The sequence below is a fragment of the Phyllobates terribilis genome, unplaced genomic scaffold (assembly GCF_046119375.1).
Source record: "Phyllobates terribilis strain yellow unplaced genomic scaffold, ASM4611937v1 Scaffold_5__5_contigs__length_657084704, whole genome shotgun sequence".
Lineage (NCBI taxonomy): Eukaryota > Metazoa > Chordata > Amphibia > Anura > Dendrobatidae > Phyllobates > Phyllobates terribilis.
The window spans coordinates 45,032,379-45,050,932 of record NW_027362765.1 but is presented as its reverse complement, the minus strand read 5'-3'; the positions used below and the strand labels follow the sequence as shown (position 1 = coordinate 45,050,932).

General features: G+C 51.4%; 1 protein-coding gene and 1 pseudogene across 1 annotated transcript in view; both read left to right on the top strand.

Moving 5' to 3' along the window:
* The window catches only part of LOC141271432 (uncharacterized), a 310,526-nt pseudogene that overhangs the window by 138,014 nt on the left and 153,958 nt on the right, over positions 1-18,554 (top strand).
* Positions 6,593-18,554, top strand: part of LOC141271883 (uncharacterized) — a 235,008-nt gene continuing 223,046 nt past the window's right edge. Inside the window, exon 1 of the mRNA XM_073682092.1 lies at positions 6,593-6,651. The gene's annotated coding sequence lies outside the window, so the exon portion shown is untranslated. The remainder of the gene's footprint in view (positions 6,652-18,554) is intronic.

Sequence of the window (18,554 nt, the reverse complement as noted above, 5' to 3'; positions counted from 1 at the left end):
GCCGCTCCGTACACCTCATACATGCGCGGCTCCGCTCCGCACAACTCGTACACACGCGGCTCAGCTCCGTACACCTCGTACACGCGCGGCTCCGCTCCGTACAACTCGTACACGCGCGGCTCCGCTCCGTACACCTCGTACACGCGCGGCTCCGCTCCGCACAACTCATACACACACCGCTTCGCTCCGTACACCTCGTACACGCGGGGCTCCGCTCCGTACACCTCGTAGACGCGCGGCTCCGCTCCGTACACCTCGTACACGCGCGGCTCTGCTCCGTACACCTCGTACACGTGCGGCTCTGCTCCACACACCTCGTACACACGCGGCTCTGCTCCGCACACCTCGTACACGTGCGGCTCCGCTCCGTACACCTCGTACACACACCGCTTCGCTCCGTACACCTCGTACACGCGCGGCTCTGCTCCGCACACCTCATACACGCGCTGTTCCGCTCCGTACACCTCGTACACACACCGCTTCGCTCCGTACACCTCGTACACGCGGGGCTCCGCTCCGTACACCTCGTACACACGCGGCTCCGCTCCGTACACCTCGTACACGCGCGGCTCTGCTCCGTACACCTCGTACACGCGCGGCTCTGCTCCGCACACCTCGTACACACGCGGCTCTGCTCCGCACACCTTGTACACGTGCGGCTCCGCTCTGTACACCTCGTACACACACCGCTTCGCTCCGTACACCTCGTACACGCGCGGCTCCGCTCCGTACACCTCGTGCACACACCGCTTCGCTCCGTACACCTCGTACACGCAGGGCTCCGCTCCGTACACCTCGTACACACGCGGCTCCGCTCCGTACACCTCGTACACACGCGGCTCTGCTCCGCACACCTTGTACACGTGCGGCTCCGCTACGTACACCTCGTACACACACCGCTTCGCTCCGTACACCTCGTACACGCGCGGCTCCGCTCCGTACACCTCGTGCACACACCGCTTCGCTCCGTACACCTCGTACACGCAGGGCTCCGCTCCGTACACCTCGTACACACGCGGCTCCGCTCCGTACACCTCGTACACACGCGGCTCCGCTCCGTACACCTTGTACACGCGCGGCTCCGCTACGTACACCTCGTACACACACCGCTTCGCTCCGTACACCTAGTACACACGCGACTCCGCTCCGTACACCTCGTATACACGCGGCTTCTCTCCGTACACCTCGTACACACGCGGATCCGCTCCGTACACGTCGTACACACGAGGCTCCGCTCCGTACACGTCGTACACATGCGGCTCCGCTCCGTACACCTCTTACACACGCGGCTCTGCTCTGTACACCTCGTACACACGCGGCTCTGTCCGTACACCTCGTACACACGCGGCTCTGCTCCGTACACCTCGTACACACGCGACTCTGCTCCGTACACCTCGTACACACGCGGCTCCGCTCCGTACACCTCGTACACACGCGGCTCCGCTCCGTACACCTCGTACACACGCGGCTCCGCTCCGTACACCTCATACACACACGATGCTCCGCTCCGTACACACGCAGCTCCGCTCCGTACACCTCATACACACATGATGCTCCGCTCACTACACCTCATACACACACGGCTCTGCACCGCACAACTCGTACACACGCGGCTCTGCTCCGCACACCTTGTACACGTGCGGCTCCGCTCCGTACACCTCGTACACACACCGCTTCGCTCCGTACACCTCGTACACGCGCGGCTCCGCTCCGTACACCTCGTGCACACACCGCTTCGCTCCGTACACCTCGTACACGCAGGGCTCCGCTCCGTACACCTCGTACACACGCGGCTCCGCTCCGTACACCTCGTACACACGCGGCTCTGCTCCGCACACCTTGTACACGTGCGGCTCCGCTCCGTACACCTCGTACACACACCGCTTCGCTCCGTACACCTCGTACACGCGCGGCTCCGCTCCGTACACCTCGTGCACACACCGCTTCGCTCCGTACACCTCGTACACGCAGGGCTCCGCTCCGTACACCTCGTACACACGCGGCTCCGCTCCGTACACCTCGTACACACGCGGCTCCGCTCCGTACACCTTGTACACGCGCGGCTCCGCTACGTACACCTCGTACACACACCGCTTCGCTCCGTACACCTAGTACACACGCGACTCCGCTCCGTACACCTCGTATACACGCGGCTTCTCTCCGTACACCTCGTACACACGCGGATCCGCTCCGTACACGTCATACACACGAGGCTCCGCTCCGTACACGTCGTACACATGCGGCTCCGCTCCGTACACCTCTTACACACGCGGCTCTGCTCTGTACACCTCGTACACACGCGGCTCTGTCCGTACACCTCGTACACACGCGGCTCTGCTCCGTACACCTCGTACACACGCGACTCTGCTCCGTACACCTCGTACACACGCGGCTCCGCTCCGTACACCTCGTACACACGCGGCTCCGCTCCGTACACCTCGTACACACGCGGCTCCGCTCCGTACACCTCATACACACACGATGCTCCGCTCCGTACACACGCAGCTCCGCTCCGTACACCTCATACACACATGATGCTCCGCTCACTACACCTCATACACACACGGCTCTGCACCGCACAACTCGTACACGCGCGGCTCTGCTCCGTACACCTCGCACACTCGCGGCTCCGCTCCGTACACCTCGTACACACGCGGCTCCGCTCCGTACACCTCGTACACACACGGCTCCGCTCCGTACACCTCGCACACACACGGATCCGCTCCGTACACCTCGCACACACACGGCTCTGCACACCTCGTACACACACGGCTCCGCACACGTCGTACACACGCGGCTCCGCTCCGCACAGCCTGTACCGTTGCGGCTCCGCTGCGTACACCTCGCACACACGCGGCTCCGCTCCGTACACCTCGTACACGCTCGGCTCCGCTCCATACACACGCGACTCCGCTCCGCACAACTCGTACACACGCCGCTCCGTAAACCTCATACACGCGCGGCTCCGCTCCGTACACCTCGTATACATGCGGCTCCGCTCCGCACAACTCGTACACACGCGGCTCAGCTCCGTACACCTCATACACGTGTGGCTCCGCTCCGTACACCTCGTACACACGCGGCTCGGCTCCGTACACCTCGTACACGCGGGGCTCCGCTCCGTACACCTCGTACACGCGCGGCTCCGTACACCTCGTACACGCGTAGCTCTGCTCCGTACACCTCGTACACGAGCGGCTCTGCTCCGCACACCTCGTACACACGCGACTCTGCTTCGCACACCTCGTACACGTGCGGCTCCGCTCCGTACACCTCGTACACACACCGCTTCGCTCCGTACACCTCGTACACACGGGGCTCCGCACACCTCGTACACGCGCGGCTCCGCTCCGTACACCTCGTACACGCGCGGCTCCGCTCCGTACGCCTCGTACACACACGGCTCCGCTCCGTACACCTCGTACACACGCGGCTCCGCTCCGTACATCTCGTACACACGCGGCTCCGCTCCGTACACCACGTACACGCGCAGCTCTGCACAACTCGTACACGCGTGGCTCTGCACAACTCGTACACGCGCGGCTCCGCTCCGTACACCTCGTACACACACCGCTTTGCTCCGTACACCTCGTACACACACGGCTCCGCTCCGTACACGTCGTACACACGCGGCTCCGCTCCGTACACGTCGTACACACGCGGCTCCGCTCCGTACACGTCGTACACACGCGGCTCCGCTCCGTACACCTCGTATACACGCGGCTTCGCTCCGTACACCTCGTACACACGCGGATCCGCTCCGTACACGTCGTACACACGAGGCTCCGCTCCGTACACGTCGTACACACGCGGCTCCGCTCCGTACACCTCTTACACACGCGGCTCTGTCCATACCCCTCGTACACACGCGGCTCTGCTCCGTACACCTCGTACACACGCGGCTCTGCTCCGTACACCTCGTACACACGCGACTCTGCTCCGTACACCTCGTACACACGCGGCTCCGCTCCGTACACCTCGTACACATGCGGCTCCGCTCCGTACACCTCATACACACATGATGCTCCGCTCCGTACACCTCGCACACACACGGCTCTGCACACGTCGTACACACGCGGCTCCCCTCCGCACAGCTTGTACCGTTGCGGCTCCGCTGCGTACACCTCGCACACACGCGGCTCCGCTCCGTACACCTCGTACACACGCAACTCCGCTCCGCACAACTCGTACACACGTCGCTCCGTACACCTCATACACGCGCGGCTCCGCTCCGTACACCTCGTATACATGCGGCTCCGCTCCGCACAACTCGTACACACGCGGCTCAGCTCCGTACACCTCGTACACGCGTGGCTCTGCTCCGTACACCTCGTACACACGCGGCTCCGCTCCGTACACCTCGTACACACGCGGCTCCGCTCCGTACACCTCGTACACACGCGGCTCCGCTCCGTACACCTCGTACACGCGCGGCTCCGCTCCGTACACCTCGTACACACGCGGCTCCGCTCCGTACACCTCGTTCACGCGCGGCTCTGCACAACACGTACACGCGCCGCTCTGCTCTGTACACCTCGTACACACACCGCTTCGCTCCGTACACCTCGTACACGCGCGGCTCCGCTCCGTACACCTCGTACACGCGCGGCTCCGCTCCGCACAACTTGTACACACACCGCTTCGCTCCGTACACCTCGTACACGCACGCCTCTGCTCCGTACACCTCGTACACGCGCGGCTCTGCTCCTCACACCTCGTACACGCGCGGCTCTGCTCCGCACACCTCGTACACGCGCGGCTCCGCTCCGTACACCTCGTACACACGCCGCTTCGCTCCGTACACCTTGTACACGCCGGGCTCTGCTCCGTACACATGCGGCTCCGCTCCGTACACCTCGTACACACACAGCTTCGCTCCGTACACCTCGTACACGCGCGGCTCTGCTCCGTACACCTCGTACACGCGCGGCTCTGCTCCGCACACCTCGTACACACGCGGCTCTGCTCCGCACACCTCGTACACGCGCGGCTCCGCTCCGTACACCTCGTACACACAAAGCTTCGCTCCGTACACCTTGTACACGCCGGGCTCTGCTCCGTACACCTCGTACACGCGCGGCTCCGCTCCGTACACCTCGTACACACACCGCTTAGCTCCGTACACCTCGTACACGCGCGGCTCCGCTCCGTACACCTCGTACACGCGCGCGGCTCCGCTCCGTACACCTCGTACACGCGCGGCTCCGCTCCGTACACCTCGTACACGCGCGGCTCCGCTCCGCACAACTCGTACACACACCGCTTCGCTCCGTACACCTCGTACACGCGGGGCTCCACTCCGTACACCTCGTACACACGCGGCTCCGCTCCGTACACCTCGTACACGCGAGGCTCCGCTCCGTACACCTCGTACACGCGCGGCTCTGCTCCGTACACCTCGTACACGCGCGGCTCTGCTCCGTACACCTCGTACACGCGCGGCTCTGCTCCGTACACGCGCGGCTCCGCTCCGTACACCTCGTACACGCGCGGCTCTGCTCCGCACACCTCGTACACGCGCGGCTCTGCTCCGCACACCTCGTACACGCGCGGCTCTGCTCCGCACACCTCGTACACGCGCGGCTCTGCTCCGTACACCTCGTACACACACGGCTCCGCTCCGTACACCTCGTACACGCGGGGCTCTGCTCCGTACACGTCGTACACACACCGCTTCGCTCCGTACACCTCGTACACACTCGGCTCTGCTCCGTACACCTCGGACATGCGCGGCTCCGCTCCGTACACCTCGTACACGCGCGGCTCCGCACAACTCGTACACACACCGCTTCGCTCCGTACACCTCGTACACGCGGGGCTCCGCTCCGTACACCTCGTACACACGCGGCTCCGCTCCGTACGCCTCGTACACGCGGCTCCGCTCCGTACGCCTCGTACACACGCGGCTCTGCTCCGTACGCCTCGTACACACGCGGCTCCGCTCCGTACACCTCGTACACACGCGGCTCCGCTCCGTACACCTCGTACAGACGTGGCTCCGCTCCGTACACCTCGAACACACGCGGCTCCGCTCCGTACACCTCGTACACGCGCGGCTCCGCTCCGTACACCTCGCACACACGCGGCTCCGCTCCGTACGCCTCGTACACACGCGGCTCCGCTCCGTACGCCTCGTACACACGCGGCTCCGCTCCGTACACCTCGTACACACGCGGCTCCGCTCCGTACACCTCGTACAGACGTGGCTCCGCTCCGTACACCTCGCACACACGCGGCTCTGCTCCGTACACCTCGTACACGCGCGGCTCCGCTCCGTACACCTCGTACACGCGCGGCTCCGCTCCGTACACCTCGTACACACGCGGCTCCGCTCCGTACACCTCGTACACACGCGGCTCCGCTCCGTACACCTCGTACACACGCGGCTCCGCTCCGTACACCTCGTACACACGCGGCTCTGCTCCGTACACCTCGTACTCACGCGGCTCTGCTACATCCACACTGTAAACCCCTCCTGACCCCACACATAACCTTCTCCTCATCCAGCACCATGACAACCAGCACAGCAGAGTCCTGCATCCACTGAGGCCCCTGATCATGTGACCCCTGACTCCTCCCCTCCTGTGACCTCATCACAGGTCCTGTGCGCACAGAACAGCCATATATGTGGTGGCGGCTCTGCAGGTGGAGGTATGTTGAGACCCCCATTACTGGGCGCAGGGGGCATTAACCCCTCCATTCCTGGAGATAGTGCCCCCCTTCCCCCAGTTCTGCCATGTGTATATGTACAGTAATATAACGCTGGATGTGCTCATGTATACAGGAGGCATTAACCCCTCCATTCCCGGAGATAGTGCCCCCTCCCCCCAGTTCTGCCATGTGTGTATGTACAGTAATATAACGCTGGATGTGCTCATGTATACAGGGGGCATTAACCCCTCCATTCCCGGAGATAGTGCCCCCTTCCCCCAGTTCTGCCATGTGTGTATGTACAGTAATATAACGCTGGATGTGCTCATGTATACAGGGGGCATTAACCCCTCCATTCCCGGAGATAGTGCCCCCCTTCCCCCAGTTCTGCCATGTGTATATGTACAGTAATATAACGCTGGATGTGCTCATGTATACAGGGGGCATTAACCCCTCCATTCCCGGAGATAGTGCCCCCCTTCCCCCAGTTCTGCCATGTGTATATGTACAGTAATATAATGCTGGATGTGCTCATGTATACAGGGGGCATTAACCCCTCCATTCCTGGAGATAGTGCCCCCTTCCCCCAGTTCTGCCATGTGTATATGTACAGTAATATAATGCTGGATGTGCTCATGTATACAGGGGGCATTAACCCCTCCATTCCTGGAGATAGTGCCCCCCTTCCCCCAGTTCTGCCATGTGTATATGTACAGTAATATAATGCTGGATGTGCTCATGTATACAGGGGGCATTAACCCCTCCATTCCTGGAGATAGTGCCCCCCTTCCCCCAGTTCTGCCATGTGTGTATGTACAGTAATATAACGCTGGATGTGCTCATGTATACAGGGGGCATTAACCCCTCCATTCCCGGAGATAGTGCCCCCCTTCCCCCAGTTCTGCCATGTGTATATGTACAGTAATATAACGCTGGATGTGCTCATGTATACAGGGGGCATTAACCCCTCCATTCCCGGAGATAGTGCCCCCTTCCCCCAGTTCTGCCATGTGTGTATGTACAGTAATATAACGCTGGATGTGCTCATGTATACAGGGGGCATTAACCCCTCCATTCCCGGAGATAGTGCCCCCCTTCCCCCAGTTCTGCCATGTGTATATGTACAGTAATATAATGCTGGATGTGCTCATGTATACAGGGGGCATTAACCCCTCCATTCCTGGAGATAGTGCCCCCTTCCCCCAGTTCTGCCATGTGTATATGTACAGTAATATAACGCTGGATGTGATCATGTATACAGGGGGCATTAACCCCTCCATTCCCGGAGATAGTGCCCCCCTTCCCCCAGTTTTGCCATGTGTATATGTACAGTAATATAACGCTGGATGTGCTCATGTATACAGGGGGCATTAACCCCTCCATTTGCAGAGATAGTGTCCCCTTCCCCCAGTTCTGCCATGTGTATATGTACAGTAATATAACGCTGGATGTGCTCATGTATACAGGGGGCATTAACCCCTCCATTCGCAGAGATAGTGTCCCCTTCCCCCAGTTCTGCCATGTGTATATGTACAGTAATATAACGCTCGATGTGCTCATGTATACAGGGGACATTAACCCCTCCATTCCCGGAGATAGAGCCCCCTCCCCCCAGTTCTGCCATGTGTATATGTACAGTAATATAATGCTGGATGAGCTCATGTATACAGGGGACATTAACCCCTCCATTCCTGGAGATAGTGCCCCCTCCCCCAGTGCTGCCATGTGTATATGTACAGTAATATAACGCTGGATGTGCTCATGTATACAGGGGGCATTAACCCCTCCATTCCCGGAGATAGTGCCCCCCTTTCCCCAGTTCTGCCATGTGTATATGTACAGTAATATAACGCTGGATGTGCTCATGTATATAGGGGGCATTAACCCCTCCATTCCTGGAGATAGTGCCCCCTCCCCCCATTTCTGCCATGTGTATATGTACAGTAATATATAACTCTGGATGTGCTCATGTATACAGGGGGCATTAATCCCTCCATTCCCGGAGATAGTGCCCCCTTCCCCCAGTTCTGCCATGTGTATATGTACAGTAATATAACGCTGGATGTGCTCATGTATACAGGGGGCATTAACCCCTCCATTCCAGGAGATAGTGCCCCCTTCCCCCAGTTCTGCCATGTGTATATGTACAGTAATATAACGCTGGATGTGCTCATGTATACAGGGGGCATTAACCGCTCCATTCCCAGAGATTGTGCCCCCCTTCCCCCAGTTCTGCCATGTGTATATGTACAGTAATATAACGCTGGATGTGCTCATGTATACAGGGGGCATTAACCCCTCCATTCCCAGAGATAGTGCCCCCTTCCCCCAGTCCTGCCATGTGTATATGTACAGTAATATAACGCTGGATGTGCTCATGTATACAGGGGACATTAACCCCTCCATTCCCAGAGATAGTGCCCCCTTCCCCCAGTTCTGCCATGTGTATATGTGCAGTAATATAACGCTGGATGTGCTCATGTATATAGGGGGCATTAACCCCTCCATTCCTGGAGATAGTGCCCCCTCCCCCAGTTCTGCCATGTGTATATGTACAGTAATATATAACGCAGGATGTGCTCATGTATACAGGGGGCATTAACCCCTCCATTCCCGGAGATAGTGCCCCCTTCCCCCAGTTCTGCCATGTGTATATGTACAGTAATATAACGCTGGATGTGCTCATGTATACAGGGGGCATTAACCCCTCCATTCCCGGAGATAGTGCCCCCTTCCCCCAGTTCTGCCATGTGTATATGTACAGTAATATAACGCTGGATGTGCTCATGTATATAGGGGGCATTAACCCCTCCATTCCCGGAGATAGTGTCCCTTCCCCCCAGTTCTGCCATGTGTGTACAGTACAGACCAAAAGTTTGGACACACCTCATTTAAAGATTTTTCTGTATTTTCATGACTATGAAAATTGTACATTCACACTGAAGGCATCAAAACTATGAATTAACAAATGTGGAATTATATACTTAGCAAAAAAGTGTGAAACAACTGAAAATATGTCTTATATTCTAGGTTCTTCAAAGTAGCCACCTTTTGCTTTGATGATTGCTTTGCACACTCTTGGCATTCTCATGATGAGCTTCAAGAGGTAGTCACCGGAAATGGTCTTCCAACAATCTTGAAGGAGTTCCCAGAGATGCTTAGCACTTGTTGGCCCTTTTGCCTTCACTCTGCGGTCCAGCTCACCCCAAACCATCTTGATTGGGTTCAGGTCTGGTGACTGTGGAGGCCAGGTCATCTGGCGTAGCACCCCATCACTCTCCTTCTTGGTCAAATAGCCCTTACACAGCCTGGAGGTGTGTTTGGGGTCATTGTCCTGTTGAATAATAAATGATGGTCCAACTAAACGCAAACCGGATTGAATAGCATGCCGCTGCAAGATGCTGTGGTAGCCATGCTGGTTCAGTATGCCTTTAATTTTGAATAAATCCCCAACAGTGTCACCAGCAAAGGACCCCCACACCATCACACCTCCTCCTCCATGCTTCACGGTGGGAACCAGGCATGTAGAGTCCATCCGTTCACCTATTCTGCGTCGCACAAAGACACGGTGGTTGGAACCAAAGTTCTCAAATTTGGACTCATCAGACCAAAGCTCAGATTTCCACTGGTCTAATGTCCATTCCTTGTGTTCTTTATCCCAGACAAGTCTCCTCTGCTTGTTGCCTGTCCTTAGCAGTGGTTTCCTAGCAGCTATTTTACCATGAAGGCCTGCTGCACAAAGTCTCCTCTTAACAGTTGTTATAGAGATGTGTCAGCTGCTAGAACTCTGTGTGGCATTGACCTGGTCTCTAATCTGAGCTGCTGTTAACCTGCGATTTCTGATACTGGTGACTCGGATAAACTTATCCTCAGAAGCAGAGGTGACTCTTGGTCTTCCTTTCCTTGGGCGGTCCTCATGTGAGCCAGTTTCTTTGTAGCACTTGATGGTTTTTGCAACTGCACTTGGGGACACTTTCAAAGTTTGCCCAATTTTTCGGACTGACTGACCTTCATTTCTTAAAAGTAATGATGGTCACTCGTTTTTCTTTACTTAGCTGCTATTTTCATGCCGTAATACAAATTCTAACAGTCTATTCAGTAGGACTATCAGTTGTGTATCCACCTGATTTCTGCTCAACACAACTGATGGTCCTAACCCCATTGATAAGGGAAGAAATCCCACTTATTAAACCTGACAGGGCACACCTGTGAAGTGAAAACCATTTCCGGTGACTACCTCTTGAAGCTCATCAAGAGAATGCCAAGAGTGTGCAAAGCTGTCATCAAAGTAAAAGGTAGCTACTTTGAAGAACCTAGAATATAAGACATATTTTCAGTTGTTTCACACTTTTTTGTTAAGTATATAATTCCACATGTGTTAATTCATAGTTTTGATGCCTTCAGTATGAATGTACAATTTTCAAAGTCATGAAAATACAGGAAAATCTTTAAATGAGAAGGTGTGTCCAAACTATTGGTCTGTACTTTATGTACAGTAATATAACGCTGGATGTGCTCATGTATACAGGGGGCATTAACCCCTCCATTCCCGGAGATAGTGCCCCCCTCCCCCAGTTCTGCCATGTGTATATGTACAGTAATATAACGCTGGATGTGCTCATGTATACAGAGGACATTAACCCCTCCAATCCCGGAGATAGTGCCCTCTTCCCCCAGTTCTGCCATGTGTATATGTACATTAATATAATGCTGGATGTGCTCATGTATACAGGGGGCATTAACTCCTCCATTCCTGGAGATAGTGCCCCCTTCTCCCAGTTCTGTCATGTGTACAGTGCCTACAAGTAGTATTCAACCCCCTGCAGATTTAGCTGGTTTGATAAGATGCAAATAAGTTAGAGCCTTCAAACTGCAAACGAGAGTAGGTTTTATGAACAGAAGCATAAATCTTACAAACCAAAAAGTTATGTTGCTCAGTTGAATTTTATTAAATTTTAAACATAAAAGTGTGGATCAATTATTATACAACCCCTATGTTTAATATTTTGTGGAATAACCCTTGTTTGCAATTACAGCTAATAATCGTCTTTTATAAGACCTGATCAGGCTGGCACAGGTCTGTGGAGTTATCTTGGCCCACTCCTCCATGCAGATCTTCTCCAAGTTATCTAGGTTCTTTGGGTGTCTCATGTGGACTTTATTCTTGAGCTCCTTCCACAAGTTTTCAAGTGGGTTAAGGTCAGGAGACTGACTAGGCCACTCCAACACCTTGACTTTTTCCCTATTGAACCAGGCCTTGGTTTTCTTGTCTGTGTGCTTTGGGTCGTTGTCTTGTTGGAAGATGAAATTACGACCCATCTTAAGATCCTTGATGGAGGAGCGGAGGTTCTTGGCCAAAATCTCCAGGTAGGCCGTGCTATCCATCTTCCCATGGATGCGGACCAGATGGCCAGGCCCCTTGGCTGAGAAACAGCCCCACAGCATGATGCTGCCACCACCATGCTTGACTGTAGGGATGGTATTCTTGGGGTCGTATGCAGTGCCATCCAGTTTCCAAACGTCACGTGTGTGGTTGGCACCAAAGATCTCGATCTTGGTCTCATCAGACCATAGAACCTTGAACCAGTCTGTCTCAGAGTCCTCCAAGTGATCATGAGCAAACTGTAGACGAGCCTTGACATGACGCTTTGAAAGTAAAGGTACCTTACGGGCTCGTCTGGAACGGAGACCATTGCGGTGGAGTACGTTACTTATGGTATTGACTGAAACCAATGTCCCCACTGCCATGAGATCTTCCCGGAGCTCCTTCCTTGTTGTCCTTGGGTTAGCCTTGACTCTTCGGACAAGCCTGGCCTCGGCACGGGAGGACACTTTCAAAGGCTGTCCTGGCCGTGGAAGGCTAACAGTAGTTCCATAAGCCTTCCACTTACGGATGATGCTCCCAACAGTGGAGACAGGTAGGCCCAACTCCTTGGAAAGGGTTTTGTACCCCTTGCCAGCCTTGTGACCCTCCACGATCTTGTCTCTGATGGCCTTGGAATGCTCCTTTGTCTTTCCCATGTTGACCATGTCTGAGTGCTGTTCACAAGTTTGGGGAGGGTCTTAAATAGTCAGAAAAGGCTGGCAAAAGAGATCTTTAATCCACACATGTGAAGCTCATTATTCTTGGTGCCTGAACTACTTCTTAATACTTTAGGGGGACCAAACAGAATTCTTGTGATTTGAGAGGTTGAATAATAAATGACACTCTGAATTAACTTTTTACGTTTAAAAAAAAAAAAAAAAAAATTTGCTGCAGTGCATTTCCCACTTCCAGGCTGATCTACAGTACAAATGTCACAATGCCAAGTTAATTCCGCATGTGTCAACCAGCTAAATCTGCAGGGGGTTGAATACTACTTGTAGGCACTGTATATGTACAGTAATATAACGCTGGATGTGCTCATGTATACAGGGGGCATTAACCCCTCCATTCCCGTAGATAGTGCCCCCCTTCCCCCAGCTCTGCCATGTGTATATGTACAGTAATATAACGCTAGATGTGCTCATGTATACAGGGGGCATTAACCCCTCCATTCCTGGAGATAATGCCCCCCTCCCCCAGTTCTGTCTTGTGTATATGTACAGTAATATGACGCTGGATGTGCTCATGTATACAGGGGGCATTAACCCCTCCATTCCTGGAGATAGCGCCCCCTTCCCCCAGTTCTGCCATGTGTATATGTACAGTAATATAACGCTGGATGTGATCATGTATACAGGGGGCATTAACCCCTCCATTCCCGGAGATAGTGCCCCCCTTCCCCCAGCTCTGCCATGTGTATATGTACCGTAATATAATGCTGGATGTGCTCATGTTTACAGGGAGCATTAACCCCTCCATTCCTGGAGATAGCGCCCCCTTCCCCCAGTTCTGCCATGTGTATATGTACAGTAATATAACGCTGGATGTGCTCATGTATACAGGGGGCATTATCCCCTCCATTCCTGGAGATAGTGCCCCCTTCCCCCAGTTCTGCCATGTGTATATGTACAGTAATATAACTCTGGATGTGATCATGTATACAGGGGAGGTCACTCTGGGTTTGAGGCCATAGAGTAGAAGCTATTACAGGTTTAAGTCCCCTAGGGAAATTAAAAAGAAAAGTAAATAGTAAATGTTTGGAAGATTTAAAAACAATAAAAGTTTAATGTATTCCTCTTTTCCCAATGCAAAAATAAAGAAGTTAAAACAAAAAATAATAGAAAAATAAAATATTTGCAATTCCCATATCCCCAAAAATCAGATCTCTCAAAACATATAGTATAATTAAAATCTATACATCGTCACACAGAAAGAAACATGCCTTCACCGATATCCATCAATAGAAAAAAAAGAAATAGAACTGATAGACAAAACAGCAACACAAGACAAAAGAATAACATAATGTCACGTGCTTGCCGACATCCCCGGAACGACTTGTAGGAGGTGAATAAGTTTTTTTCTATTGAGCACCATTGCCTTTAAAGGGAACCTGTCACCAGTTTTTGGGCCTATGAATAAATGCCACCACCTTTAACTCCTCCCACGCTGTATGTAAATGAGGGTAGTCTGGTACGATGGATGTCCTTGCTGCGGTGTCTGTCCCTCCTCTCTGCTCCTAATCACGTCCTCCTGCTTTGATTGATGTGGACGCATTATTAACATTGCGAACTGTGATATCGCGCCTGCGCAGTAGCCTCACTTGACCGAGCAGGGGCACTCTGCGCTGCCATACTGTGAGCAGAGCATAAAACAGCCCTGCGCAAGTTTCTGGCTATCATTGATGTGAATGACGTCACTATGCGCTAGTGCAGTGCTGTTTATTCCCTTTAAGAGGGTGTGAGGAAATTGGAAACACTTTTTATACTGGATGGTCTTGCTCGAAGTCTAAACCTCTATAGCCCTAGTTTACCATTGATTATGAAATTTTGTAACAATATCTACACAAGAAATATGTTTTAGAAAGATCTCTATGTGGAGTGGTCACTTGATTGCGATGAGCAGGAGGTCAGCGCCGATTTAGAAGAGAAAGGTAATAGACATTACCTTCACAAGGCAATTACATTACATAGCCATCATCAAACTTAGAATCTCTGACTAATGTCCCTGGAGCAATAGATCTCTCAGACAATGTGGCAAAATTATCAAAAGTAGATAGGCCCAGAAGTGAGGTTAATGAGAAATGTGGATTCCTTGGATGGTGAAGTCAATATCGCAAGAGGTTCAGTGTCAAAACCTTCCCTTAGTGTTTAAAATTCAAGAATCTTGTATCATAGAGATGAACAAATCTGTTCAAGGTGAAGAGAATTCGCCTTGAATTTTACAAAAGAATGGAATCCGCTTGAATCCAAATTTTTGTAGTTCGCTTTGTAGGTTGGTGTTTTTTGGCTTGCTGCAGCCTCTTCCGACCGATGCTGTGCCTTCCACCGGCTCCTGGTATCTTCAGCACTGAATAGGTCTTGTAACATAATGCTGACATGGGGTCTAGTCAGCTCTGAAGATACCAGGAGCCAAAGGATAACCACAGCAGGATAGAAAAAGAAGTAACATAGGCTTTTCCTGGCCTTATTTGATCAAATCGGATTTAGAAATTTGGTTGATTCACTCACCGTAAGGTCTCATTCACATGATTCACACAAAAGTGTTTTTGGTCTGAGTGCTGTCCGTGAAAAAAAAACAGACAGCACTCAGTCCAATGTTATTCAGTCGGGCAGTGGAGAAGAGAAGTTGACTCTGCCTATGAAAAAATTGCAGCTTGGACTAGTTTCTACCGTAAATTGGAGACTCACCCATTCAAGTCTATGTGTGCACAAAAAAAAAATCATATGACTTATGGATAGCATTTGATTTTTATGGATATATTGTAATTTTTGTATATGCAGCAACAGTGTCCTGACACTTCCTGCCCCCAGACTGCAAATCGTGTTGCATACCGTATTATTATAATAGGATAGCGAGGTGTCACTCTCTTATAGTATGTTTCTGTTTACATCACAGCAACTTCCACATTGTTTACAATGGGATCCCATTATTTACGCTGTTTACCCTATGATGATTTACAGTGGTAATATGCTATACATGCTGGGGTAATATGCTATACATGCTGGTATCACTTTGGTGGCCAGTGATTGGGTGTAGCATTCATGGAAAGATGCATTGTACTCTGACCTAAAACATAAAAGATCTGCCTAATGATGCAGTCTAAACAAAGATAGAGAATACAACACCTACAGTTTATCTCTCATTATATCATTCCCCTTATAATCTCCAATAACTATATTATTACATGGGATCTTTATGACGTTATATCGGCTCATTTTCTCCCCATTCAGGTTCCTACAATATCAGATCCTTTCAGTGGAGATCTTCTATATAAGAGAATTTTCCTGATTGACCCATCAAGGATGGATAGGGACAGGGACATGATGGCGGAGAAGATATTACACCTCACCCTAGAGATCCTCTTCCGGCTTACTGGAGAGGTGAGAGATTCTGATGACATCACATTACATCATTCTCATCTATGGGAATAACAGATGGACAGAACTGGAGAGGTGAGGACTCTGGAGATGTCTGTAGTGAGATTTATTAATGTGTCTCTCCATAACCAGGATTACACAGTAGTGAAGAAGACCTCTAGGGAGTGCTGTCAGGCCCCTGCGTCTGAGGGATGGGGAAGACCCCTGAGCCCAATCACAGGGCCTTCACCTCACCCCCTGATACATGAGGACATCAATGACCAGAAGATCCTAGATCTCGCCTACAAGATGATTGAGCTGCTGACTGGAGAGGTGACATTGCTGGGAATGCTGGGACATTGTCCCTATGATGGGATCGGGGGATGACGGAATCTTTGTCTGTGTCAGGTTCCTATAAGGTGTCAGGACGTCACCGTCCATTTCTCCATGGAGGAGTGGGAGTATTTAGAAGGACACAAAGATCTCTACAAGGACGTCATGATGGAGGTTCCCCAGCCCCTCACATCACCAGGTAATAGACAGTACTGAATACACACGGCCTATAATTATCTGTATGTAAAGAATGAATTCAGTCCCTGTATGTGTTTCCTCCAGTTTTATCCAGTAAGAGGACAACACCAGAGAGATGTCCCCGTCCTCTTCTTCCACAGGACTGTAAACAAGAAGATCCCAATGTTCCTCAGGATCATCAGGTAGATGGAGAGAAGGTGTCATGAGATCTCCCCTATGATGTGTAGCCGGCTGTGAAGGTCTTGTGCTCAGTCTTCCTTTATCCACCAGTATTATATGTTTTATACTTGTGTAATGAGAACGGTGGAGATGGCAGGATTAGAGCTGATCATAGATGTGACTTCTCCATCTGTCTGTGACTTTTACAATATTTGTTTCAGGGTGAAGATCTGACCCATATTAATACTACAGAGACATATGTGAGGGGTGATGAGCGGTGTAAAGAGGAGATTCCTACAGATAACCACACAGGTGAGGAGTAACCACTAAATGCAGAGAAGTCACAGATTCTTCTCAGGCTGCTACAATTGTTTGTTGAATATTTAACGCTCTGTATTCTGTCAGGTTTTTAGCTATATATTCCTCCTCTTCAGGTAAAATAGAGATATAATAATGATGAAAATGTGATATCATGAATATAAATTTAAAACCAAACTTGGAATATGGTCACAGAATATTCATAAATGAACAAGGCTATTGCTTCATCATCTGCTATCAGTAGTGAAGAGGAAAAAAGTGTTTTTCCAGTATTTGGAACCTTTAGCCTCTTAAAGACCCATATGAAGTTACTGTCTGTTAACACAGATAGAGATTAGTGAATCAATTTGAAACAAATCAAATTCACCTCGAATTTCACCTTAGTCCAAATTCTTTTGTGATCTTTGTTACATAAGAAGTAAAATGTCAGCCTGCACAATTTTGATGGATAGTAGGGCACCAGGAAGGGGTTAAAAAATAATATACTCAACTCGTCTCTCACCTGACACACCACCACAGCTCTCTGGACTGTCCTCCGCTGGCTCCGGGTGGGAGCTGTGTCTTTTGAACAAGTCTCCAGTTTCTTCTGGTCTTCCTCCACTCTGCGCTGGCATTTTTTCTGCCAAGTAGGCCTTGGGTGATGCAGACCATGACATCTCAACATGCATCACCTGAAGCTTACACAGCAAAGGAAGCACTGGTACAGAGTGGAGGAAGATCAGAAGAGACTGGAGCCAGAGGAAGCAAGCGGAGGTCTGGGCGAGACAGTTGTTTAGTGAGGTGAGTATACAATTTTCTTTTTTTTTCTTTTTTAACTCTTATTCTTATTGTAAGGAGAAAAGGGGAGTGGTGGCGCTAATAGGTAGAACTTTGATCTGCTGCAAGGGAGACAACTACCACAATTGTCTTGTGGGTAAATAACAGATGGAAGAAATATATATAGAATTATATATAAACCTGTGCTAGTCTCAAAGTTTGTAACATATAAGTGCTTAATTCTAAAGAATAAAAGAGGAGATGTTAGCTGTATAAAATACGAATTTATTTAGAACAATAATAATCGGATAAAAAATATTTTGATAAGAGCAAAGGATAAATAGAGTTATATGCAAATCCTGATGATCCTAAGTAAAGTGCGTTGTGCTTCTTAGTTTTGTAGTGGTTGGTTCCACATGGAGATAATATCCTATGGGAGGAAAGAAAGATAATAAATAAAAGTATTCTAGTGGGTGGCCTAATTGGGGGTGAAATTATAAGAAGATTTTTACCTGGAAATTGGGGTTGGAGGGATATGATAGGTCAGTAGAGGATCAGTTTGCAGGACGATTCTGTTCTAAAAATCAAAATGGATGTTTAGGATTTAGGTTCTTATTTCTCGAAGTATATTTACCTGAATTGGTGGTAGAAGGATAGTTTTTGGTCCAGTTTAGTGTTGGACTTCCCCTGGAGCTGTG